This window comes from Sarcophilus harrisii, chromosome 3 (genome assembly GCF_902635505.1).
Source record: "Sarcophilus harrisii chromosome 3, mSarHar1.11, whole genome shotgun sequence".
NCBI classification, from domain to species: Eukaryota; Metazoa; Chordata; class Mammalia; order Dasyuromorphia; family Dasyuridae; genus Sarcophilus; species Sarcophilus harrisii.
In genome coordinates this window covers 341,875,882-341,902,822 of record NC_045428.1, presented here as the reverse complement: position 1 = coordinate 341,902,822, position 26,941 = coordinate 341,875,882, and the positions used below count along the sequence as shown (strand labels likewise).

The 26,941-nt window shown below is 33.3% G+C and overlaps 1 protein-coding gene across 1 annotated transcript in view; it reads right to left on the bottom strand.

Annotated features, from left to right (window-relative positions):
- Positions 1–26,941, bottom strand: part of LOC100934858 (thrombospondin type-1 domain-containing protein 7B) — a 388,099-nt gene that overhangs the window by 103,543 nt on the left and 257,615 nt on the right. The window lies entirely within an intron of this gene.

Below are 26,941 nucleotides of genomic sequence, written 5' to 3'. Positions count from 1 at the left end.
ACTGTGCTTTGGTTTTCTAATATGAAAGAAGGGATCAACCTCATATTTTCTACTCAGCCCAAAGCATCTCCAATGTCTTTATAGTAACACAGAGTTTGTTATTAAAAAGCTTTTCAGATCTCTTTCTTAGTTTGTTAATGTGTCCTCCTTGCAATTTCAATCTTAAATGTCCTTGAGATGACTGCTTCCTTGATTCTCTCCCCAAGGTTTTTTTTTATTTTTTTTATCTGGGAGGCATCTGGGAATGTGGTGGAGTAGGTCAGAAAATTTCAAGCTCTCCAGATTTTCCCCCCAAAAATTTGCACCTCAGGACACACATTGATCAGTGAAAAATAAATAAGATTTGGAGTAGAACAGGGTTTCTCCAGAAGAAAGACCCTAGGACTGATATTTAACCAGTGAAGTGTTAAGACATCCAGGCCAGCTCCCTAGAAACAGCAAATGGGGAGCCCTAGGGCTAGCTGTACATTGAGCAAATTAATATAACTTTTTGGTACCACTTTATACTTCTCAGATTAGTTAAGATGACAGGAAAAGATAATGATAAATGTTGGGAGGGGTTGTGGGAAAACCAGGGTACTAATGCATTGTTGGCAGATTTGTGAAATGATCAAACCATTCTGCAAAGAAATTTGTAACTATGCCCCAATGAACTATAAAAGTGTGCATACCCTTTGATCCAGCAGCGCTATAACTGGATCCATATTCCAAAGAACAGATGCTAATTAAGGTAAGCAAAACCAAGAGAATATTGTACACAGCAACAACAAGATTATGTGATGACCGACTGTGATGGACTTCACTTTTTTAAATAATGAGGCAATTCCAATAGACTTGTGATGAAAAGTGCCATCTGCATCCAGAAAGATTCTACATTACATGTACATTACATGTATGTGCATTATGTACATTGAGCCTACATTGATGAGGCTCAAAGCACAGTATTTTCACTTTTTTTGTTGCTATTATTTTACTTGTTTTTTCCCCCCTTTCTTGTGTGTTTTTTCCCTGATCTGATTTTTCTTGTGCATCACAACAATTATGGAAATATATTTAGAAAAATTGCACATGTTCAACTTATATTAGATTGTTTGCTCTTTGTGGAGAAAGCAGGGTGGGGGGGAGGAAGAGGGAGTTCCAGGTTTGATGGGATAGCTGAAGTGAAACCAGAGGCACTATTGCCCCCCATTCTCTCTTCCCCCCACTCCAGGATTAGAAATACTTATACTAATAGTTCTCATTAAAAAAAAAATTAACAGGCAAAGAAGAACCTAATATGTTTTTACTTACTATGTGAATAGGTTCATCTTCAGAGGAGAACAGTGAAGTAAAAAACCAAAAAGCCTCTTCTACCCCAAAGAGTAAATGGCCACCTATCCAGGGAGAATTTATGGAATAAATAAAAAAAGGAATTTAAAAATCAAATCAGAGGCACTGAGGAAAAACTAAAAAAAAAAAAAAGTAAGAAAAATAAGAAAATTATGAAAAAAAATAGCCAACTAGAAAAGGAGACAGAGAGCCTTGAAGAAAAAAATAATTCTATGGGAATTAGAATTGGGCAAGGGGAAACCAATGAAGTTATGAAACTTAGAAATAACAAAATAAAACATAAAAAATGAAAAATAGAAGAAAATGTGAAACATCTTATGGAAAAAAAAACATATCTGGAGAGGAGATCAAGAGAAAAAACATAACAATAATCGGACTAATTAAAATCTGTGACCCAAAAATTAGACTCTTGATACAATATTACAAGAAATAATAGAAGAAAATTATTTTGAAGGGATAGTACATGAGGGGAAAGTAAAAATGGAAAAAATCTAGCAATCATCACCTCAAAGAGATCCTACAATGAAAACACATAGGAATATTATTGCTAAATTTTGAAATCCCCAGATGGAAGACAAAATCTGTAAGAAACAACAATGAAATCAAATAAACAAAAATTCAGATATGCTGGAGCTACAATTAGAATTGTATAGGATTTATCAGCAGCTTCAATAAAAGATCACAGATCCTGGAATAATCTATATTGACAATCTAAAGAATTAAATTCACAGCCAAAAATATCATATCCAGCAAAACTAACCACAGTATTTAATGGGGAAAAAGCAGTCATCCAATGAACTCTCAGATTTTCAGGACTTTGTCTCAACTAAACCTTAGAAAATTTAACATATAAGAGAAAACCTCAAAAATTAATTTCAAGGGACTCAATAAGGACAAGTTGTGTTTTTTTTAATGAAAATGTTTAAGAAAGTATCAGTAATTGTGTAGTACAGATATGTGTGTATATATGTATGTAAGCATGTGTATATCTGTATGTAGATGTATATATTGTGTAGGTCTGAGGATGAATATATACATATACATACTTAACTGCAGCCTGCTTGGGGAAAGTGGGAGGATAAAGGCAAAAAAAAAAAAAAAAAAAAAAAGAAGTAGTAAGTATGCAGCAGAGAACAAAAGAATACTCCACAAGGAAGCAAAGAAAAGGAGATAGACAGTCAGGAATATAATCTCTTCTATTATTATATATGCTTTCTTAAAATGGAAATTTATTATATTTTTGATCCTCCCTGATCTTCTGCTGGGCACATGACATTGTTCTGCTTTTTAATTTTCCTCTTCTGTATTTATTTTTCTATTTTGTTTTTTTCTAATATAAAAAAAAATAAGAGGGGAAGCTAGATGGCTTCAGCTCTGAAGTCAGGAAGACCTGAATTCAAATCTGAACTCAGACACTTAATACTACATACCTGTGTGACCATGGGCAAATCCCTTAACCCCAATTGCCTTGCAAACAAATAAATAAATGAAATATAAATAAAATATTTTTCTGTTCATTCCTTGTTGATGCTTTATAGGGCAATAGTACTCAATATCTTCTGATCTCCTTCTTCCTAAAATTGCTCAGAAATTTAATGTTCTAAGCCAAAGTTGTCTACAATTCTCCTATTGGTAGGAAAATCCAGTGTTTGTTGACTAAGGAGATTTTCTTAGTTACTTTTGATTTCCTCAGTATAACAATTGATGACTTATTCCAGCTAAAATTCTGTATAGAATTGTCATACTTAGTACTGATGCCCTTTTTTTCCATCTGTTCCAATTTTGGGCCTCAATAATTCTTAAAAGTAGGTCAAAATGAAATTATAAAGCACACATTATTATCATTTCCCTTTGACTTTGATCTTTGTTCTAATCAATATGAAGTTTAATTGTATACAGTTAGCTGATTCAGAAATGATTTCTACATCAATAACTAATCATTTACCCATCCCTCTCTACTTTCCCTGTGTGTGTGTGTGATTTTATCTAGTAGTACTCTTTAAGAAAGTATTTGTGATGTATGAATATGGATCTTGAATATGGACTAAAATCTTTGGCTTTGTTTAATTCCTTTTCTTCCTAATCTTATATTCTAATATATATTTTACTCTTTGCCCTTGGTCACCATTGCAATGAAGTCAATAAGCAGCAAGGAAAAAAGATTCATTTAATTTTGAGTGTCTTACTGAGTTCTTCAAATACTTTTCTACCTTTTTATATACTACAATAAATAATTTGTCATATTTATTTTATAACTTTTTTCAAATGCTTATCACAAGTATTTCAATAAGAGATAAACTAATATCCCATGAAATTATGCATCTTTGCATGAAAAAATCTGTCAATCCATTTATTTACCTAACCAAAGATAGTGTCAACTTCATTCTCCTTCTCTTCTGATTTAATTAATAGAAAAAAAAATGTCAGCACTGAAAAACAATTCCTCCAACAGGATTTCTACTCATTGATTATTATCCATGAATTTCATAGCATGTATAGTAAAAAAAAAAAAAAGTTAAGGAGCAACCAGGTAGATGATGCAGTAGATAAAGCATCAGCCATGGAGTCAGGAGAACCTAAGGTCAAATCTAGCTTCAGATGCTTAATATTTGTTAACAGTGTGAGCCTGAAAAAGTTATGTAATATCACTTGCCTCTCAAAAAAGTAATACTTATAGATAGTCTAATATGAAATAGCTTTTGGGCTCCCTTCCCTCTTCTATTCTGTTCAGGTATAAGGAGGCGACATTCACTACAGAGGAGGTTTTCAGTTTATATAAGAAGTCTTTCCCAAATTTTTCTTAATGCTAGTATCTACCTTCTAAGATTATTTCCAACCCATCTTAGATACATCTTATTCATACATAACTGTTTACATGTTATTTCTTACTCCTCATTATATCGTGAACATGTTGAATGTAGGATCATTTTTTGATTGTGTCTTTTTTGTATCCCCAGTACTTAGGAAAGTGTCTTGTTCACAGTAAATGTTTGTTGACTGACAGACAGGATTGGCAATCATTTTTCATTTTTCTTCATTTCATGGGATGGCAAGATCAAAGAATTCATTATCAAATTACCAAGCTATTTGTGCTGATGATAACCATCTCTCTATTTAGCCTAACTGGTGCTTGCAATGCAAATACTTTATGTTATTTATATCAAATTGCAATCCTGATTTATAAAAAGATATAGAATATATTTAAACATTAGAATCATATAGTCAAAGATTTTTCTTTGTTGTCTGAAAAAGATAGTACATGAAATTTCAACTATTTTTTCAATTATTTTAGAAAGCCCTTGAAATTGGCAGTAGGCTCATTTTAAAAAGTATAATTATTTTAAAAAAAGGAAAAAAGAATGTTTAAAAATAAAAGTTCACCTATGAGAACAAGTGATAATAGAATATTACAGGTAGCTCCTTGATCAAAAATTGCCACTTTATATTCAGAGGCAGAGAAAGTGGCAAGACAAAATACTTCTATGGTAAATACAACAGATTTATCACTATCAATAGCATTTACAACTTCAGAGAAAATAGCAACACTGAAAGAGAAGAAAGAGAAAATAGACCAGTAAAAAGCTCCTAGATTCATTTCAGAAGCATGGATTCTTTAGTAGTCTTTGCTTCTCTATTTCTTTTTCAAAAACTCTATTCAATGTTTAGTCACAAATCACTCAGCAGCCATGAAAACCGAACATCCTGAACTCCACCAACCTGAGAAAGAACGTTGCAGATCTGACAGAATAAGAAATCAAAGGACTCCACTCAGCTAAATGCCATTTGCCTTCTCCTTTAGAAGTTATTACACTGATAGGCCTTATGCCTCTGGGAAACTTTGTAGAGTGACTGACTGAACCTTTTCCCCTTAATGTATAAAATCTATGTCAAAGACTAGAGGTTCTCAGTCAGTTCTCAAATTTCCTCACTCCATTCATGTTTTTCAGCATCTTTATTTAACCTCTTTCTCCAGATGGTGGCAGCTTCAAAAACCAGAGTTCCACAAAATAAGGACAGTAGTCCCTCAAATTGACTATGGAATCTCTTCCAGAACAAGGAATAGAAAGAGATAGAAAGACATAAATCATCCCTTCTAAGATATACCAGATCTACAGAGGGTAGAACTTGTCTCCATTGCTATGTAGAATACCTAGCAGAGTTCCAAAAACAATATATTAACTATTCCAAGATATTAGGATCATATTATGTTTTTTTGGATCAATAAATCATAGATTAGTTAGTACCTAAAGAAAAAAAAGTGAATGACATATTGAGGTATTCTAGGTAGCACAGAAAGATAATGACATTTTGTGTAAATAAATCACCAAATATTTATCAAGTCCTCAATATGTGACAGGAATGTTGTTTCCAAGATCAATTAGAATTAATGTAACATTCACAAAATCCTGTCTGGCTTCTTGATGTTCCTCAAACATTATGTTTTCTCTTCTTACTTTTTACTTTTTTTCACTGGCTATCCACCATACTTGGAATTCTCTCTCTTCATGTTCAAGGGCTTGCATCTGAAGTTTCCAAAGACCTAAGTGCAATTCCACTTTTTGTCAATGATATTTCATAGTCTTACCCACTTACCCACTTACCCAAGTGTCTTTCCTCTGAAATTGCTTAGTTCAGTGCCTGGCATGTAGAAAGGCCTTAACAAATACTTGTTAATTAATAGGCTTTCTACACAGAGAAGACTACTACATATATCAGTTGATGAAAACAATCCTGTCTGTCGACATACTTTCACTTGGTCCCTTTAACAGCTACTTGTTGGAAAATTCATGGGTTTAACTATCACTTCTATGTAAATTACATACATACATATGTGTATTCCTGTACAACAACTATAACTAGTATTTATGTAGCTCTTACTATGTGCCAGGCACTTCACTAAGTATATTATAATTATTATCTCAACAATCCTAGGAAGCAATGATATTATTATCAAGATTCACAGGTAAAGACACTGAAACAAATAGATGTTAAGTTACTTGCTCAGTATCACACAGCTAGCAAGCATCTGAAGTTGGATATGTACGTATGAATATATTTGTTTATACACATTCATATATGTATATACATTATATGTATTTCTACATATAGATAAATATGTATATATACACAGAAGTATATTATGCACATGCATATGTATATGGATGTTTATATACATGTGTTTGTAAATATAAATTCTGAGTTTCTACTGTTGCAAACACCTCTAAATTTCTAAAAGAATTTTCTATAATTCACTCCACATGTCCAAAAAATTATTATCCTCACCTCCCACAAAAATATATTTATCCTTTTTGTAAGCCTCTCAAACTTCCAGTTAGTTTAACACCTTGATTATTCCTAATTCTTCTCTCTTCATCTCCTCATATATACAATCAGTTGCCAAATCTTGTCTTTTATATTTCCACAACTTCTATCATCTTCATTCCTCTCACACAGCCTAGGTCCATCTCAAACAGTCAGAACAATAGCCAATGTGTCCCAATTGAACTTCCTTTCTCATTTCATTCCTCTATAATCCTCCAAAAAGTTGAAAACTTTTTTTTCCCAAAGTGAAACAGTGACTATGTAATTTCCATATACACTACAATGGCTATCTACTCTCTAAAATCAATTATAAACTCATCAATTTGTCATTTAAAACCATTTATAATCTGATCTAAGTCTAACTTTCTAGGTTTATTAAGTACCATTCCTTCTATGAATAGAGTGTTGACCTTGGAGCCAGAAGGTTTAAATTCAAACTCATCATCAATTATTTATTAGCTGAATGATTCTTTAAAAATCACCTAAACTCTGGAAAACTCAGTTTACTGAATTATAAAATGATATTATAATAATATCACCTACCTCCCAGAATTGTGAGGATTAATTTGTAAAACACTTAGTACAGTGCCTGGCATATAGTAAGAGCTACATAAATACTAGTTATAGTTGTTGTACAGGAATACACATATGTATGTATGTAATTTTTGTTTCATTTTTCTCTTCTCTTCCTCCCTTCACTCTTTCCCTCCCTCCTTCCGTACCTTCCTTCCTTTCTTTCTTCTTTTTATTATCATTCTCCCCCACATATCTCATTCCATTTTCTTTTCTGTGCTTTTGTCCTAGTTTCCCATCCCCCATGACAGAAATGCAATTCCTTTTCACTTCTGCCTCTGAGAATCTCTTGCTTATTTTAAAACTCAGACAGTACCTTCTATGTGACACCTTTTTTGATCCATATAGTTTCTATTTTTCTTCTTTCTTAATTTTTCTATAATTGTTACATATATAGATATATGTTTTATATGTGGGTTGCTCAGCTGGACTCCCAAGATTTTTTTTATTCATAAACACTCTTTACCAAAAGGGCAGATGGTTCCTATAGATGTTTTCTCCCTTGTCCAATCGTGTCTTTAAGTCTGCTTCTCTGATGTGTGGGTGGGAAAGAAAGGGGAAAAGGAATATTTAATTCTCCTCCTACCTTCTACTCTCCTCTGATATAGGCAGAGAACATCTCCCAAATGTTCCTGACCCTGTATTCCTCAACTTGAACAAGAACTGCTAACAATGTCGAAGATGACTGAAAACATTGTATCTAGCACTTTCCTGACAAACCAATATTGACATTATTTTAAGATATTTTGTATCAACTATATAGCTCAAGGTAGATGAGAAGCACCTCAAGAAAGTTCAGTTTCACTGGGCCAAAATAGTTGTTCAGCCCAGCTTTGACAGAGACTGATAAAGCCACAACAATTCAACAGCTGAAACCCTCAGTCCTGGCTAAGTAGCAAAACATACCAGCGGGAAAGCCTCCAGTGCCAGTAGAGAAGGCAGATTGCCAGACTAGGACATCACACTGTTCCCTGGAGAGAGTAGGTAGAGCTAACCTCTGGTGTGAGCAAAACACTAAGCACAAGGGCCCTATGCTCAAAGTAAATGCGCAGAGCTGAACAAGATATTTTATATTTTATTTATATTTTATTAAACTTAGAAAGGAAGGAAGGAAGGAAGGAAGGAAGGAAGGAAGGAAGGAAGGAAGGAAGGAAGGAAGGAAAATCACAACCAATAGCTTGAAAAAGAAAGAACAAAAATTGAATGAAGAAAAATATTATTAAAAGATACAATTGATGAAATGCAAACAAAAATTCACTGAAATATTCAATTCCTTAAAAACACAATTAGTCAAATGCAAAAAAAAAAAAAAATCTATGGAAGATAAGGCCTTGAAACGTAGAATTAATCAAATGAAAAAAAAAAAGACATAAAAGTTAAATTAAGAAAATCACACATTAAAAGTCACAACAGGATAAATGGAAGCTGATGTATACACACACATATACACACACACACACACACACACACATATATGATATTAACAATTGATCAAACTAATTAAAAAGAATGAAAAATGAAAGAAAAGGTAAAATACCTCATTAGAAAAACGGCCAATATTGAAAACAGATCCAGGAGAGACAATTTAAAAATTATTGATGTACCAGAAAGCTATGACCAAAAGGAAAAAAAAAATTAGTCTGGATAGCATACTTCAAGAGATCATAAAAGAAAGCTACCTTGATAACCAGAGAGTAAAAAATTCATTGAAAGAATCTAATGATCACCTCCAGGAAGAGATCCCGGAAGGAAAACTCTAAGAAACATTGTTGGAAAACTTCAGAATAATAATTTCAAAGAAAAAGATATTGCAAGCTGCCAGACAAAAACAATTCAAAAATCAAGGAGCAGCAGTCATGATTACCCAGGATCTGGAAACTTCTACGATAAAGGAGGTCTGAAACATTAAATTCCAGAAGGCAAAGTACCTGGTGTTAGAGCCAAGAATTAACTACCAGCATCATCCTTCAAGTGAGTAGAAGGATCTTCAACAAAATAAGAAACTTTCAATCATTTGTATTGAAAAAACAAGAATCAGACAGAAAATTTGATCTTCAAACAGAGGACTCAAGAGAAAAAGAAAGGTAAACAGGGGGAAATCGATAGTATGTAAAGGTTAAACTGTTTATCAAAGTATCAAAATGATACTTGTAACTCTTGAGAAGTTTACTCTTTTGTGGGGCAGTTAGAGGGAACATACATGGATCGAGGATGTGGGTATGAATTGACTTGGATGTGAAGATATCAAAGAAAAAATGTTGAGGGGTAGGAAAAGAATTGTTATGAGAGAAAAGGAAAGGAGAGGTAAAATGAGATAAATTAGAACATATGAAGAGGTGCAAAAGATCTATTACAATAAAGTGAAAGAAGGAAGGGGATGAACATTGTATGCAGCTTAATCTCATCAGTTTTGGTTCAAAAAGAGAATATTATTAACTGAGTTGGGTAGAGAAATGTATCTCACCCTACAAGGAAATAAGAGGAGAAAGGGAAAAGAAAAGGGAGCAGCTAAATAGAAGGGGGGACAGAAACACTAGGAGAAAGAAATAAAAGAAAAGAGGAGGGATGATAAAGAGTGAGTGGGTTAAAAATAAAACTCTACTAAGGTGAGACAAAGGTGAAAAAAGACAACAAAAGTATATATGGGGAGAAAATGGGATGGAGGGAAATTCAGAGCAGATAATCATAACAATGAATAGGAATGGGATGAACATTCTCATAAAATAGAAGAACATAGTGAATTAAAAATGAGAATTCTACAATATGTTGCTTATAAGAAACTTATTTGAAACAGAGAGATGCATACTGAGAAAAGAGAACAGTCTGGAATAGAATTTATTATGCTTCAGCCAAAGCAAAAAATAAATAAATAAATAAAAGATAGGGAGAGCAATTCTGATGTCAGATAAATCAAAAGTACAAGTAGATTTAATTAAAAGTGATAAGGAAGGAAACTACATCTTATTAAATGGTACCATAGAAAATGAAGTGATATCGACACTAAATCCATAAGCATAAGTAGTACTGCATCCTAATTCTTACAATAAAAGTTAAGCCAGTTCCCAGAGGAAAGAAACAACAAAATCAATTAAAAATTAAATAATATAATTGTAAAGAATGAATGGGTCAAACAAATCAGAAACTGTCAATAATTTCATCCAAAAGAATGACAATAATGAGACAACATACCAAAGTTGTATGAAGCCAAAGCTGTTCTTAGGGGAAATTTTATATCTTTAAATAAGTATATGAATACAATAGAGAAAGAGAAGATCAATGAATTGTGTATGCAATTAAAAAGCTAGAGAAAGGACAACTTAAAACCCCCCAATTAAATACCCCAAATGTATGCCAAGCAATTTAATAAATTAATTGAAATGGATGAATATTTACAAAAATATAAATTTCTCAGATTAACAAAAGAGGAAATAAATTACTTAAATAGTCTCATTTTAAAAAAAGAAAATGAACAAGCCATCAGTGACCTCCCTAACAAAAATCTTTAGGATTAGATGTATTCACAAGTGAATTCTACTAAACTTGTAAAGACCAATTAATTCCAATACTGTGTAAGCTATTTGGAAAGATAGGTAAAGAAGGAGTCCTACAAAATTTCTTCTATAACATAAATATAGTGCTGATATGTGGACTAGGAAGAGTCAGAATAAAGACAATTACAGACCAATCTCCCTAATGAATATTGCTGCAAAAAATTTAAATAAAATATTAGCAAAGAGATTACAAGAAATCTTTGGCAAAATAATACATGAAGTCTTCAGCAAGATAAGACACCATGGCCAAGTGGGATTTATACCAGGAATGCAGGGCTGGTTCAATTTCAAGAAAACTATTGTCATAATTGACCATATCAATAACAAAACTAACTGAAATCATATGACAATCTCAATAGATGAAGAAAAAGTTTTTGATAAAACACAGCATCCATTGCTATTAAAAACACCAGAGAGCATAGAAGTAAATGAAATTTCCCTTAAAATGACAAGCAGCATCTATCTAAAAGCAACAGCAAACATTATTTATAATGGAGAGAAGCTGGGTGCATTCACAATAAGATCAGGAATGAAACAAGGATGTATCACCACTATTATTCAATATTATACTAAAAATGTTGACTTTAGCAATCAGAAAAGAAAAAGAAATTAAAGGAATTAGAATAGGCAATAAGGAAATAAATCTATCACTCTTTGCAGATAATAGGTTGGTGTACTTAGAGAATCCTAGAGAATCATCCAAAAACCTACTTGAAACAATTAACAGCTTTAGCAAAGTATATAAATAAGTAATAATTTATATATGTGTGTGTATATATACACACATATAAATTTAAAAATTAAAAATGTATAAAATATAAAAAATAAGTATAATAAGGCCATATAAATCATCAATATTTTTATATATTACTGACAAGCCCAAGAGCAAGAGATAGAAAAATAAATTCCAGTTAAAATAACTGTGTACTAAACAAAATATCTTAGTGTCTACCTGCTAAGACAAATCCAGGAACTATATGAACACAATTACAAAATATTTCTCACACAAATAAAGTCAGACCTAATCAATTGGGAAAATATCAACCGGTCACAGGTAAGTCAGGCTAATCTAATGAAAAGGACAATTCTATCTAAATTGTTCTACTTGGTCAGTGTCATACCAATCAAAGCACAAAAAAAAATAGTGTTTTATAAAGGTAGAAAAAAATCATGACAAAATTCATCTGGAAGAACAAAAGGCCAAATAATATCAAGGAGAATAATGGGGGGGAAATATAAAGGAAGTTGGCTTAGTAGCACCAGACCTAAAACCAGACCTAAGAAAACAGTCATTAAAAACATATGGTACTGGCTAAGAAGTAGAATGGTGGATCAGTGAAATACATTAGAGCTATGACAAATAATCAATGATTATAATAATCTAGTATTTGATAAACCCCAAAACTCCAGTTTCTCATTTAAGAATGTACTATTTCAAAAAAAGTGCTTGGAAAACTAGAAAGCGATGGTAGATTTACATTAAATTAAAAAGGCTTTGTATAAAAAAAGAAGCGCAAAATGGGGGTAAAATTTTTTACAGCCAGTATTTCTGATAAAGGTCTCGTTTCTAAAATATATAAAGAAATGTATCAAATGTATAAGAATACAAGTTATTTCCCAATTGATAATTAATCATGGGACCTAAACAGACAATTTTCAGGTAAAGAAATTAAAGCTATCTATAGTCACATGAAGAAATGTTCCAAATCATTGTTGATTAGAGAAATGCAAATGAAAATAGCACTGAGGTACTCACACCTCTCAGATTAGGTAGGATGGTAAAAAAAAAAAAAAAAAAGATAATGAAAAATGTTGGAGGGAATATGGGAAAACTGGAACATTAATACATTGTAAATGGTGGTGTGAACTGCTCCAACCATTCTGGAGAGCAATTTGGAACTATGTCCAAAGAACTATAAAAATATATGCTCTTTGATTCAACAATGCCACTATTGCATCTGTATCCCCAAGAAATCATTAAAGAGGGAAAAGGACCCACATATACAAAAATGTCTGTAGCAGCTCTTTTTTTTGTGACAAAGAATTTGAAAATGAGTAGATGCCCATCAATTGGGAAGTGGTTGAATAAGTCATGGTATGTGAAAATAATAGAATATTATTGCTCTATTAATTCTGATAAACAAGCTGATTTTAGAAAGGTCTAGAAATACTTACATGAACTGATGAAGAACGAAACAACCAGAACCAGAGATACATTGTACATAGTAAAAGCAAGATCGTGCAGTGATCAATTATGAAAGACTGTTCTTTTTCAGTGGTTTAGTGATCCAAGACAATTCAATAAACTTTGAATGGAAAATTCAATCTATATCTAGAATGAGACCTATAGATATTGGATATATTTTTTATTTAAAATATTTTGTATTATTTGTATATTCACTGTTTTACTCTTTTGTTTTACTTTTTCATTCTAGTTTCTCTTTTGTTTTGATTTTTCTTTTCCAACATGATTCATAAGGAAATATGTAAAAAAAAAATGTACATGTATAACCAAAACATAAAAAAGAACACATTTGAACTATCAAGAAAGTTATTTTGCATCAAATAAGCATAGACTTGGAACTTACTTTCATTTAAGTTTCAAATTAAGGAACACATTTTATTCAGCTCATTTGTAAAAATGTAAATGGGGATTTTGTCATCATCAGTACATTGTGTAATGAAGTTCTCAGGCACAATATATTTCAGAGGTAGGAGAAGAGTTAGAAATTGGAATATATTCAAACAGCTCAGAGAATAGGAGCAAAACTGGTCTTCCTGTGGATTCATTCTTCTTTTTCTGTATTCTCTTTTCCCACTCTCTGCCAGGTATCCTGGGTCCTCATCTTCTTTGTAGAGGAATACAGATTAATAATTAAAAGGGACCTTAGAGGTAATCTAGTGCAAAAATAAGACATAGTCCTAGATGTCAAAGATCTCTTAATGTAACTGAGGAAATACAATCTAGAAAGTTACTAAGGCTTAAAGGCTCATGACCCTCAGGTGCATTTTAATAGGAGATAAAATAGTTGTTTGTATTTGTTGTTTGACCTCCTTTCCAGAAGAAGACCAATGATATCAGGAAGGTGATGTCTTGACTTGCAATGAATTCAATTTAAATGAAGCAGAGCTGTGCAACTACTCTACTAACTACTCCAGAGTCATCAGAGGTCTAGTAATAAGATGTAAGTCAGGATGACTGATCATGGCCCAAGATGCAGTGGGAGACCTTGAGCTTTTTAAGCTAGGCCTTTCCCAGGTCTCAATTTGCCCAAGGCAATACCAATTCAGTAGTTAAAGGCAAGGTAAGAATTGAGGCAAAAGATGGTCTAGTTTGCCTTTACAACAATGATCTATCAAGAAGGGGAAGTGTGAGATTTATAACTATCTCCCCAATATAAGTCTAAGCATTATGTCTAGGAAACAGGGCCCTTCTTGGTGGCCTCCAAATCCTCACTTGTACTGATTATTTAATATGAGGTTCACTTGGAGACTTTATACTCAAATTTTCTTCTCAATCTAAAAGGGAAGAAGCAGCTGTTTATCCTTGGGTAAAAAGTAAAGTAGTCCTAAATTAACAATGTTGAGATTAGAATAATAAGTATATTTTGTGAGAATTTTAAGTAGACTACTATTCCTCTGTGATAAATAGTACTCATATAATAATGAGATGCCTTCAAAATCCTAATCTATTTTTTTAAATCCTGAATTATTGGAGAACATTTTAACTTTTCTAAAACTTGGGAGTGCTTAAGAATTCAGGTTTTTTTTTTCTCTAGCTCCATTCAAAGTCTTATTAAAAAGCTATATGAAAGCAGGCCTCTCATTTGATTTAATGATGAAGAGTCATGAAAAAATTAGACCAGCAAATTAACATATTTTGGCTAAACACATACATTTTATACATATATAAGCACTTAGTTTTATTGAATTGAACACAAATGCAAAGTTTTGAAATTCAATATGTATGCATTCAAAAATCATGGAATTACCACAGTCCTGATTTATGGAAACATTTGTTATCTCATTAAAGGTTCAGAAGCATTCAGAAAAGAATAGGTTTGCCAATTCAGCAGAACAGCTGACAAAAATAAAGGGGACTGATCAAGCTTTACATGTTTTTCTGCTGTTGTAATTCTTTTAGAGCTATACAGCAAGACTATTGATTATGGAAAGTTTCTCTGGAGTTAAAAAGCTTTTTGCTCATGAACAGATGCCTTTGCTAGCCAAACTCAACATATGTATTATTAATAGAGTTTCTAACTGCATAGAGCCCTTTGTGGTACACTGTGCAACAAATAGGGACAGGATCTTCAGCCTAAAAGACTTACAATAAAGTGGCACAATGGGGATTCGTGAAATGATATATTCTGGTAACATACAGATAAAGTAAGAGGAATGGAAAAACATGGTGTTGGCTTCTGAAAGTAGAAACAATATTTTAAGTGAGGATTGTTAAAGAGAGGTGGGGACTACTGATGAAGACTGGTTACCAAGAAACTATCTTTCTCTGCTGTGACATCTGAAGCAGATTCCCTTGATGCCTTCAGATCTTAGTTACCAGCTCCTCCAATCCTCAACTATTTCAGCAACACTGCTTTATTGAAATAGTCAAAAGTATCCCAGATGTATGGGAGGGCACACATACCACATATGGTTTTAGATTTAAATTACTTATTCCCGGGCAGCTAAGTGGTGCAGTGGGGAGAACCAGCCCTGAAATCAGGAAGAGGAGGACCTGAGTTCAAATGTGATTTCAGACACTTAACGCTTCCTAGCTGTGTGACCCTGGGCAAGTCATTTAACTCCAACTGCCTCAGCCAAAAAAAAAAAATTGTTTATCCTCTTACCCCATCCATTTTGATCCTTCTCTTTGAATCCCAGAACATAGATACTCATTTCTCATGAAATCAGACACATGATGGAACATATTCAATTTAATTAATTCCCCATTTATTAAGTGTATATTAGATACAAAGCACTAGGCTGGATGCTGGGACTACAAATGAGAGCAGATAGAAAGACAGACACAAAGAGAGAGCAAGCAAGCTTGATCACAACTGTAGTTGTGCATATGCTATTGATAGTAATCCAGTACAGGAAACTAAGAAGGAATATTTAAAGAAGTAGAACGAGAACCCAGACTTAAATAATATTATGAAAATTATGAGGAGAGTTTCCAGTAGAAGAAGATATGTACAAGTGTCTAATGCTGAAGTAAAGTCAAGAGAGTGAGAACCAAGAAGAGGTCATTTGATTTGTCAATTAAGAGACTATTACTAACTTTGTAGAGGGCACTTTCAGTTGACTATTATAGCTACAAAGAGGGTTGGAAAGGATTGAAGAATGAGTGGGGGGGAAATGGAGGTAATGTCAGGGTTTGGATTTTTTAAAATTATTTGTCCTAAATAGGAAGTTGTCTAAGGAAGGAGATATACATACATACATACATACATACATATATATTTATATATAATATATATATATATATATATATATTGTAGTATGATAACTGAAAAGGATTATACTATCTAATGGGAGTTTTTCCAAGCTATTAAAAAAATGGTCATATTAGTAGGTAACCAGTAGACATGGATGAATTAAGAATAGGGATGGTGACTGGCTGAGTGGGCAAGAAGTAGGAAGGAGTAAGATCAATTGGTTAGTCTCTCCATCTGAGACTAAAGAGAGAATGCAGAATTGTTTGAAGGCATGGTTAGAGGAAGAGGAGAGAAAGAATTTACAATATGGGTTTCTATTTTCTTAGTATAGCTACCTGTCAATACTGATGAACACAGCAAGCTAAATTGCGAGCCATCTGCTGAACCATCAACCATTCACTGAATCCCGGACTTACTGGGCATGCTCATAAACTAATGCTAGCTTCGTTCTTATAGACTGAACTTTCTGTATCAGCTATTCTCTTCAGAAGTGAGAGCTCTGCCCCAGCAATTATTTTGGGATGTGGTAGAGAAATAGTGATTTAATGTGCTTCATCACTCAGATAACTCTAGGGTTTATATGTGCTCGGAATATATGCTAGCAAAATCTATTCAAAATTTCCTTTAAAGTATCATCATATTACCTCTTGATTCCTAGGATTATATAGCAATGTATGCACCACACTATTTTGTATGGTATTTCATTATAGGATTACCATAACTAACATCACCTGTTCCTTTAGTCAACAAACAAATGATAAAGACAAGATAAATATATACATAAAAATATTCATTTCCAAAAAATACCAGAGAGAGAGAAAGAGAGAGAGAGAGAAAGAGAGAGAGAGAGAGAGAGAGAGAGAGAGAGAGAGAGAGAGAGAGAGAGAGAGAGAGAGAGAGAGAGAGAGAGAGAGAGAGAGAAACACAGAGAGAGACAAACAGAGAGAGTTAAAGGTGGAAACAGTTTAAACTTTAGCTGGATAAGCCATATCTAAGAGGAATCAAGGAAAAAGAAAGCTATGGCTAGACATTTCCCTCTACCCAGCTTTATAAGAATGGATCAATATGGAAAGAATTAATTCAGGTAAATGAAGGTGAAAATGCTGTAGGGCAGAGTAAGTGGAAGTGGGAAAGAAAAAAAAAAAGAAAAAATAATATAACTTTATTTTATATTTAAGAAGGAATAGCAAATTACACATAACCATTCTGCAATTTTATAGGCAATCTTTTTTTATTCTATTATGTTATGGAAATGCTCATTCAATTTCATAAGTTAAAAATAAAACAACTTTTAAAAAAATTCTCTACTTATCTGATTATCTAAATCAGTAATGTGCAGGAGGTTTAATTTTCCATACTTATTCTCATAATAATAATCAATAAAATCAAAGATAAAAGAAGTCAAAATGTAGATATGAAAGAATTCTACACAAATATGTATGTATTTATATGTGTGTATACACTATATATATTTTGAACAAAAGCCTTAAGATAGCTTGAAAGATAAGTCTAGTTATATTGATCCAGCTTTATGCTTTCTAGAGGAATAAAGTAGTTGTTAGCTTTGTTTTAAATTTAAAAAAAAAGAATGAGGGGAATTACAATAAAAATTTTATTTGTCTAAAAATAAAAGGAAAAAATACACTGGAGAAATTCTTCAAAGTCATTCTCATCAACAGGCCCAAGAGGCTCTCAAAAAAGATCAACATAACACTCCCTGAGCTGTCACAAGCCTTGAACCCAGTATTTCTGTCACTCAACTTGACTCAAAAAAGTCAAGCCAGATGGAAGTCCTGACATGGTCTCAACATCTGTCCATTCCTCAAATTTTGGAAATCCCAATATATTCCTACATATTTTGCAATAGTGAACCTCTTCTCCTCAGCCTTTTTTTTAATCTACTTTTTCCTATAGTCTTTACAATCTCAAAATCAGAGCAAAACTCCAGGAGATATGAAAGAAGGAAAATTATTTCTGAGAACCCAAGAGTCTATCTCTCACATCCTATTGTCTTATAGGAGCTGTGTTCAAGACTGTAAAATCAGTAAAATTTTAGACGTTAGTCATTTTTGAGAATCAGATAAAAAATTTCAAATGTTAGGTGAGATGAAGTCTATTTTTGTATAAAGGGATGGAGGAGCACGCAATATCCTTAGAGGTTTGGAACAGTTGCTATGGGGAGTGGGAAAAGAAAGATGATGTCCTCATTGTAGTAAGGAAAAAGAAATTAGATAACATCAATCAGAAATGGAACCAGTTGACAGAGTTTTGTGTCTTTAACCAATACCATTGAGCAATATCATAGTGGAAAAGATAGTGATTGAAATAACTGAGATCGCAATAGGGTAATAGAGAATGGGGTTCAAGAATAATGGACAGTGTAGTGTCACCCTAATTAACTAAAGAGCTGAGATTATAATGAGAGGAATGTGAAAACAAACAGAAGTGGTAACTTGGCAGAGTATCAAGAGTCAGAGAGATGGTAAATCACAGAATTTGAAAGAACAAGGCATAAAGATAAAAGTAACAATAGGAGATTACAATGAGACAGGAATTTTAAAGTTCTTGATCTCAGGTGTGATGGTAAGATAAAGCCAATTTGTGGGTAGCAGAGGTGGAGGAGAAGGTCTTGGGAACAAAGTAGATTGAGTACCTGGGAGATTAAGCTATTTGATTGAATTTCAACATCAATATGTCTGATTAAGTCCTCTAGTATAAGGGCAAAAGCTGAGACAACCACTTATCTCCTTGAGAAATAAAAGAGAGAGAATGAACAAATGAAAGATGTAGAACCCAAGTTTCTTATCTTCCTTCCAATCTCCTTCCCTTCTCTTCCTTCTCTTCCTCTTACAACTTCTCCTTCTTCTCTTCTTCCTTCTCCTGTTCTGTCTTGACTATTTTGACTATAAGTTCTTTGAAATGGAGGACAATAATGCATTTATCTTTGTAAAATAGCTGGTTCCCCCAATCTAGATGAAATAATTTTTTGATCCTAAGAAAATTACTTATTCTTCCTGAATATATTTCATCTTCTAAAAAAGAAGTAACAAAGGAGTAGAAGAGATTGGATTATATCAATGATTTCTTTCAGTTCTAAATGTTTGATCCTGTGATCTGGTTGGGGTCAGGAAAGGGGAGACCCCAAAAGTTTGGGGTCCTAGACCGGTGTCACAAGGTGTCTCAAAAGAATTTGCAGGCTTGAACCCATCTTCTAGTCAAGGGGCAAAGTTTATTGAAAATAATGGTAAATGGACTGAATTGTAAGGGAACTGAGTAAAGATACAGAAGCAAGGAGAGATTTTATCCAGCTTTTACCATAGATATAATAATTCTATGGCCCAAGGATAAGGCAAAGGAGTAGTCTCCAGATTGAGGGGTGGTCTCTGAAATTTGATTACCACTGACCAGATCATCCTTCATCAATGAACTGAGAAATAGTCTATTTAGAATCAGACAGATTGGACATGGGAATTTCCTGAAGCAGATTCCAAAGCCAAAGGACCAAGGATTTCCTGACTCACCACCAGAACAGAAGTGCCTCCCCCTCTAAAATCATGGGACCACAAAATCATATTACATCAATCCTATTGAATAACTCAAAGTCCCCCACCCCCTACACCAACACACAAACACAAAAATCTTTATGCATCTTAGCATGATGTTTGTACACTGTGTAGCTACTTAAGGATGTTTAATAGACTTGAATTTACTTAATTTTTTTTTTCCCTTTGCCTCTTTGTTTTTAGTATTCATTAAAAAAAATCAAGGAATGCTCAGAGCACTCTCAAAAAAGAAACTATATCTGGAAAAATCTGACATCAAGTTCAATGCCTCAAGCAGATATTAGGAAGTAGTGGTTTGTCACATGGAGTTGTTTTAAGAACAAATCAAAGCATTCTGCAGGAGAGACACAAAGATACCTCAATGTGACTTTCCACAGATAGGAACAGAGTGAAGTTGCTCTAGTTTGCACATAATAAGGATAAGAAATATGTACATTGAACAGAGAGAACAAAAGAATTTATCTCTCCCCTCAAGTCCCAAGTATTGATCCCTTCTTAATCAAGTGAGTATACTTGTGTGTGTGTGCTAAAGCCTCACAAAATATTGCTATCAGCCGAAATTCTGCTTGAGATCTTTATAAGAGCTTTATCATCTAATAGTCATTATTGTAATTAAACGGCATTTTATAAAATAAAATTTCAAACTCCAGGTCCTTAGGTGAGTTCAGAAAAACTATTTGTATTCTAGTAACTGATATTTAAGTTTGGAGCTGGAAACTAAGACTTGTGATCAGTATCCCATATAACACTTTTTTCTTGGTCAGATTTTTTTTCCCACTTCCCAGATATACCAAATATAAATTTTAACAGTAGCTTAAATTTGTTAGATTTCAATATTGTCATCTTTCAAGTAAAGTTATATGAATGAGCATTTATTAGATACTGCTAAGGGTCAGCTAGGTAGCACAGTAAATATATTGAGCACCTGTCCTGTAGTCAGGAAAACATGAGTTCAAATCCAGGCTCCTTAACTTATAGCTATATGAGTCTGGTCAAGTTACTTAATCTGTTTGCCTCGGTTTCCTCTTCTGATAATAGGAATAATAGGACTATCTTTTCCAGGTATGTTGTGAGGAGCAAATGAAATGTATCTTAGTTAAGTAAAATAAATAATTACAAAATGCTTAGCACAATACCTAGAATTTAGTAAGCACTATATAAATGTTAGTTATTATTGTTGTTGCTAAGACATCATGCTAAGTAATGGGGATACAAACAAAGGGATAATCCTTTCTCTCAAGGAGTTTAATGAAGTCCTGAATGGTAAGTGTGTTGGGCAGAGAGGAATTGAAGAAATGATCCCTGGGGCAGGCAGGGAGAAGGTAATGATAGAGATCAGTTTAGCTCTGTGGTTTCACCCTCTAAAAAGATCATCCAGGCAGAAATCCAAGTTATATCAAACCCTGAGGGGTCTTGGACATCCTCACTTTGCCATATCCTGTCAGAAATCTGTCACGTCCCTGAGGTTAATTTTTCCTATAAAATCTACTGACTCACTGCCCTCCTTTGGGTCAGTCTTCCAAGGCACTCTGCTTCAGTGTCTTTCCCCTTACCCCTCCCCATGCTATGTGGTTTCCCCTAATAATCCTACCATATCTTGTAGCATCTCTCCTAACTACATTTCTCCTCCTTGAAGCTAATTCTTTTTTGGGGTGTGCTAAGTCCCTTTTAGGACTTATTCTGTCAGCTAAAGGTAATTCCCAACCTCATAGGGCTTTTCATGTTCTCCCATCTCTATTTTATATTTCCCATTTCTGATATCTATTATACCTTTTATTTTATCTGTAACTTATTCCCTTACGTAAACTTGCCTTCTGCCAAAGAGAATGGCCATTGTGAATTTTTCACATAACTGAACTCCAACTTTTGGTGCTTCCTGCCAAATCCAGAAAGAGAGAGAGAGAGAGAGAGAGAGAGAGAGAGAGAGAGAGAGGGAACTAAGTGGTAGATCACTTTAATCACTTTCTACATAAAACTTGTCTTAATTGTCTAGCTGATAGTGCCTTCCCCAGCAAAATTATCTTGTATTCAATTTGTATATATTTTGTGTGCATGTGTATATATGATGTACATATTTTCTCCACTGAAAATATAACCTCCTTGAGTTTAAGGACCATTTCACAATTTCATTTTTGTATTTGCATTCCTCTCTGCCTGAGACACAGTATGCACTTAAGATTTCTCATGTGCTTGATTATGTTATATAACATATATAAAAGTATACTTATATATGATATATACATATATAGGCATATGTGAAGGTATAATGAGAATTGAATGAGATAATGGATGCAAAGCACTTTAAAAAACCTTAAAATACTATGAATATGTCAATCATCATCATCATCATTTAAAATTACAATCTCCATCACTCTAATCAGATGATGACTCTATTTCTTTAGCCTTCTACTGCATTACAAGTGGGTTCAAGCAAAGTTTATAGAGCAATAAAAGTATATACTAATAAAGCTTAACAACTGGACTCTCAAAAAATATGCACATATACCTCTAAATTTAATCTACATTATTAACACTTCTTAAATCTAGATAATCAAGAAAACAATAAATCAAAGTGTGATTTACAGAAATTGTCTTTTCTGGAATATAAATATTCATGCTGAAAATATATCAAATTCTTACTTGCTAGCTATAAGTGACTCCAATGTGTATCTATTCATGTATGTATGTATGTATGTATGTTTGTCAATGGGTATAAATAAAACTATCTCCACATATATTTATATAGGACATATAAGCCATATAGATGGTACAGTTGATAGAAGACTGTCCTTGGATTCAGGAAAGTGTGGACTAAGGTTTGATCTCTAGGAACCATATCTCTATACAAGTATATTTAGAGAATAATAGGGATTATAGGTTAATAATAATTATTATTAGTGGAATTTTCACAATGCTTTAAGTATAAACTTATGTATAAACTCTTTAACTAAATTGATTTTTAGGACTATTATATATATAAGTTGCTATATTTTTCCTGTGAAAGGAATTTCTACACCAGTATTGCCCATATCAATGATATACTATTTACATATTAAATATCATATATATTTCATGATCTGTGTACATGTTTAAGTTTGTAAATAGCCCTAAAAAGATTTGATCATGTTAAAAGAAAATAGTAGTGTATATGAGCAACAACAAGGCTATAAAGCTTAAGGAAAGTACACTTTGGGGAATGAGAGAAGAGTAATAATGTGAAGGGATCCATTAGTGCAACAGCTGCTGTAGTAGCAAGGACAATGAAAATGAAAAACCCAAAAAGTATTGCGATAGTATTAGAACTAAAGTAAAGTTTAAGAGATTCATAAATAGCAACATTTCAGTTCCATGGAAAAATAAGTCACTCCTAGTTTCAATATGTGACATATAAAATGTTTAGTATCAGTGGTACAATGGAAACACACATTTATCTGCCTATCATATTTTCTTTTTTTTTCTGCTTCCCAAGTTCACTAATTACATGCTTTTATCACTGACATCAAACTGAAGACAAAGGTAAGTGTGCTGATTTTATGCTTTCCTGGGATAGTCCAACTTTCTGGTTAAAGGGCATCATCTGATTTGGGTGTCACTGTGGTGAATGCATTTCCCTTCTCTGACCTAAATGGAATCATGATTTACACATGATAATAGCAACACCATCTTCCACTGCTAATGTTGGCTGGCATTTATTTCAGTTAATGTCCCAGGACTCTTATTTTATGCCAATTTACCATCTTGACAAAGCTGGGGAATTGTCAACTTCAGCAAGATTGTCAAATTGTAAGACTACAGGATCGTAACTGCTTCCAGTTGAAATTGGCAAAGGGCATACTTTTCATAGACTTTTTGAGCATATATTTTAAAATACAATGAAATGAGGCACAATAACCACAACTCTGGGAGGTCTGTTTGACTGTGCCTTGGCTGAATCAATACCACTCAGCTCGATTATGTTGAAATTAGGTAATATATGTGTTTGTGGATATATAGTTTAAACTAAATAATTCATGAGCATCATGAAAAGTTATATAGTACAAGCTTACAAGCCATATGGATTTCCGTACATGATGTAGGGCATGTCACCTTTCACCCTGAATTCCAAGAAAATTATTCTCTTTGTGATAGTCACCATAAAGGACAAAACAAAAACAGCAAAATAATAATATAAAGATTTATGTTGGCAAATGTGCTTTGGTACAGTTCCATCAATAAGAAGAATTATGTGTCATTCATTAAGTGCCCTAGAAATAGAAAATGAAGACAGGAAGGTTTTGGTCTCTATGTTCATCTTTAGAACAAGATTTCATTCTTGTCTGGCCATTATTAAGAATAGAGGACACAATTTCCTATTCTGAATACGAAAAGTAATTTTTTTTTAAAATGTAGAAGGGACATTATTCTGTTATGTCTTATCTTTCCTTGTATTTGCCTCTCCAAAGGACAAATGAAGCAAAATGGTATTGTTTTACAGAAACAAATGAAAAGATTAATTGCAGAAATAATTTTTAAGAACTTACTGTTTGATAAAAATTGCTGGGAAAATTGGAAACTAATATGGCAGAAACTAGGCATTGATCCACACTTAACACAATACACCAAGATAAAGTCAAAATGGGTTTATGACCTAGGCATAAAGAATGAAATTATTAATAAATCAGAAGAACACAGGATAGTTTACCTCTAAGACCTGTGGAAGGGGAAGGAATTTATGACCAAAGAAGAACTAGAGATCATTACTGATCACAAAATAGAAAATTTTGATTATACCAAACTGAAGTTTTTGTACAAACAAAACTAATGCAGACAAGATTAGAAGGGAAGCAATACACTGGGAAAATATTTTTACAGTCAAAGGTTCTGATAAAGGCCTCATTTCCAAAATATATAGAGAACTAACTCTAATTTATAAAAAATCAAGCCATTCTCCAATTGAAAAATGGTCAAAGGATATGAACAGACAATTCTCAGATGAAGAAATTGAAACTATTTCTAGTCATATGAAAAGATGCTCCAAGTCATTATTAATCAGAGAAATGCAAATTAAGACAACTCTAAGATACCACTACACACCTGTCAGATTGGCTAAGATGACAGGAAAAAATAATGATGATTGTTGGAGGGGATGTGGGAAAACTGGGACATTGATGCATTGTTGGTGGAGTTGTGAACGAATCCAACCATTTTGGAGAGTAGTTTGGAACTATGCTCAAAAAGTTATCAAACTGTGCATACCCTTTGATCCAGCAGTGTTACTACTGGGATTATATCCCAAAGAGATTATAAAGAAGGGAAAGGGACCTGTATGTGCACGAATGTTTGTGGCAGCCCTTTTTGTAGTGGCTAGAAACTGGAAACTGAATGGATGTCCATCAGTTGGAGAATGGCTGAATAAATTGTGGTATATGAAAATTATGGAATATTACTGTTCTGTAAGAAATGACCAACAGGATGATTTCAGAAAGGCCTGGAGAGACTTACACGAACTGATGCTGAGTGAAATGAGCAGGACCAGGAGATCATTATATACTTCAACAACAATACTATATGATGACCAGTTCTGATGGACCTGGCCATCCTCAGCAACGAGATCAACCAAATCATTTCTAATGGAGCAGTAATGAACTGCCAGCTACGCCCAGAGAAAGAACTCTGGGTGATGACTAAAAACCATTACATTGAACTCCCAATCCCTATATTTATGCCCACCTGCATTTTTGATTTCCTTCACAAGATAATTGTACAATATTTCAGAATCTGATTCTTTTTGTACAGCAAAATAACGTTTTGGTCATGTATACTTATTGTGTATCTAATTTATATTTTAATATATTTAACATCTACTGGTCATCCTGCCATCTGGGGGAGGGGGTGGGGGGTAAGAGGTGAAAAATTGGACCAAGAGTTTTGGCAATTGTTAATGCTGTAAAGTTACCCATGCATATAACCTGTAAATAAAAGGCTATTAAATAAATACATTTTAAAAAAAAGAAAATTTACTAAATACAATTGAAATCACATCTCTTTGTATTAAGATAAAAGATGATGGAAAGAAACCCGGTTGCTAAGGTTTGTTTTTCAGTAGTTTCATGACTCTATTTGGGATTTTCCTGGTTAAGTTACCATAGTGGTTTGCCATTTCCTTCTGAAACTTCTTTTATAAATGAGAAATGTAGAAAAGTGACTTGCTAATAAGTATCAGAGTCCAGATTTGAACTCATGAAGAGGTATCTTCCTAGCTTCAGACCCAATGCTTTTTCCATTGTGCCAATTAAATGTCCCATACAACTGAATAACAACAAATAAAATACACCTGACCACTTATAAAGGTATACACCTGTAATCCCAGCTATAGATGAGGTTGACATAGATGTACTTCTTGAACTTAGAGTTCTGAGTTGAGTGGACTATAACTATTAAGTTTCTGTGAAACTTATGCTCAGCAATAACATATTGACTCCTGAAACAGGGAACCCGCCAGTTTGCCTAAGGAAGGGTGACTCCACCCAGATCAAATACAGACTAGATAAATTTCTCCATGGCAATTGGTATTGGGATCAGGCCATAAGTAGTAGGCCTTGAATTTCTAGTCTGTTTTTTTTTTTTTTTTGTAAGAAGTTCATTTATTTTTAATACATATTACTTTATGAATCATGTTGGGAGAGAAAAATCAGAGCAAAAGGGAAAAACAATGGGAGAGATAAAAAAAAAAAAAAACCAGAAAAAAGAAGTGTTGATTTACATTTACATTCAGCCTCCTTAGTTCTTTTTCTAGATGCAGATGGCATTTTCTGTCCAAATTCTATTGAGATTGCTTTGAATCACTGAAACACTGAGAAGAACCAAATCTTTCAAAGTTAATTATTGCACATTCTTGCTATTATTATGTACAATTTATTTCTGGTTCTGCTTGTTTTGCTCAACATCAGTTCATGTAAATCTCTCCAGGCACTTCCATAATTAGCTTGTTCAATATTCTATATATATGCTTTTGGGCACAGTTCCAGATTGTTCTCCAGAATTTTTAGTCTGAATGAAATAGGGACACCTAATTCGTTTTAAAATATAGTACATTTCAGAACAATGCAACATAACACAATATAACATAACCACCACAACAAATAAGGTATCATATAACTTTAAATTGTCACAAAGAATGCCC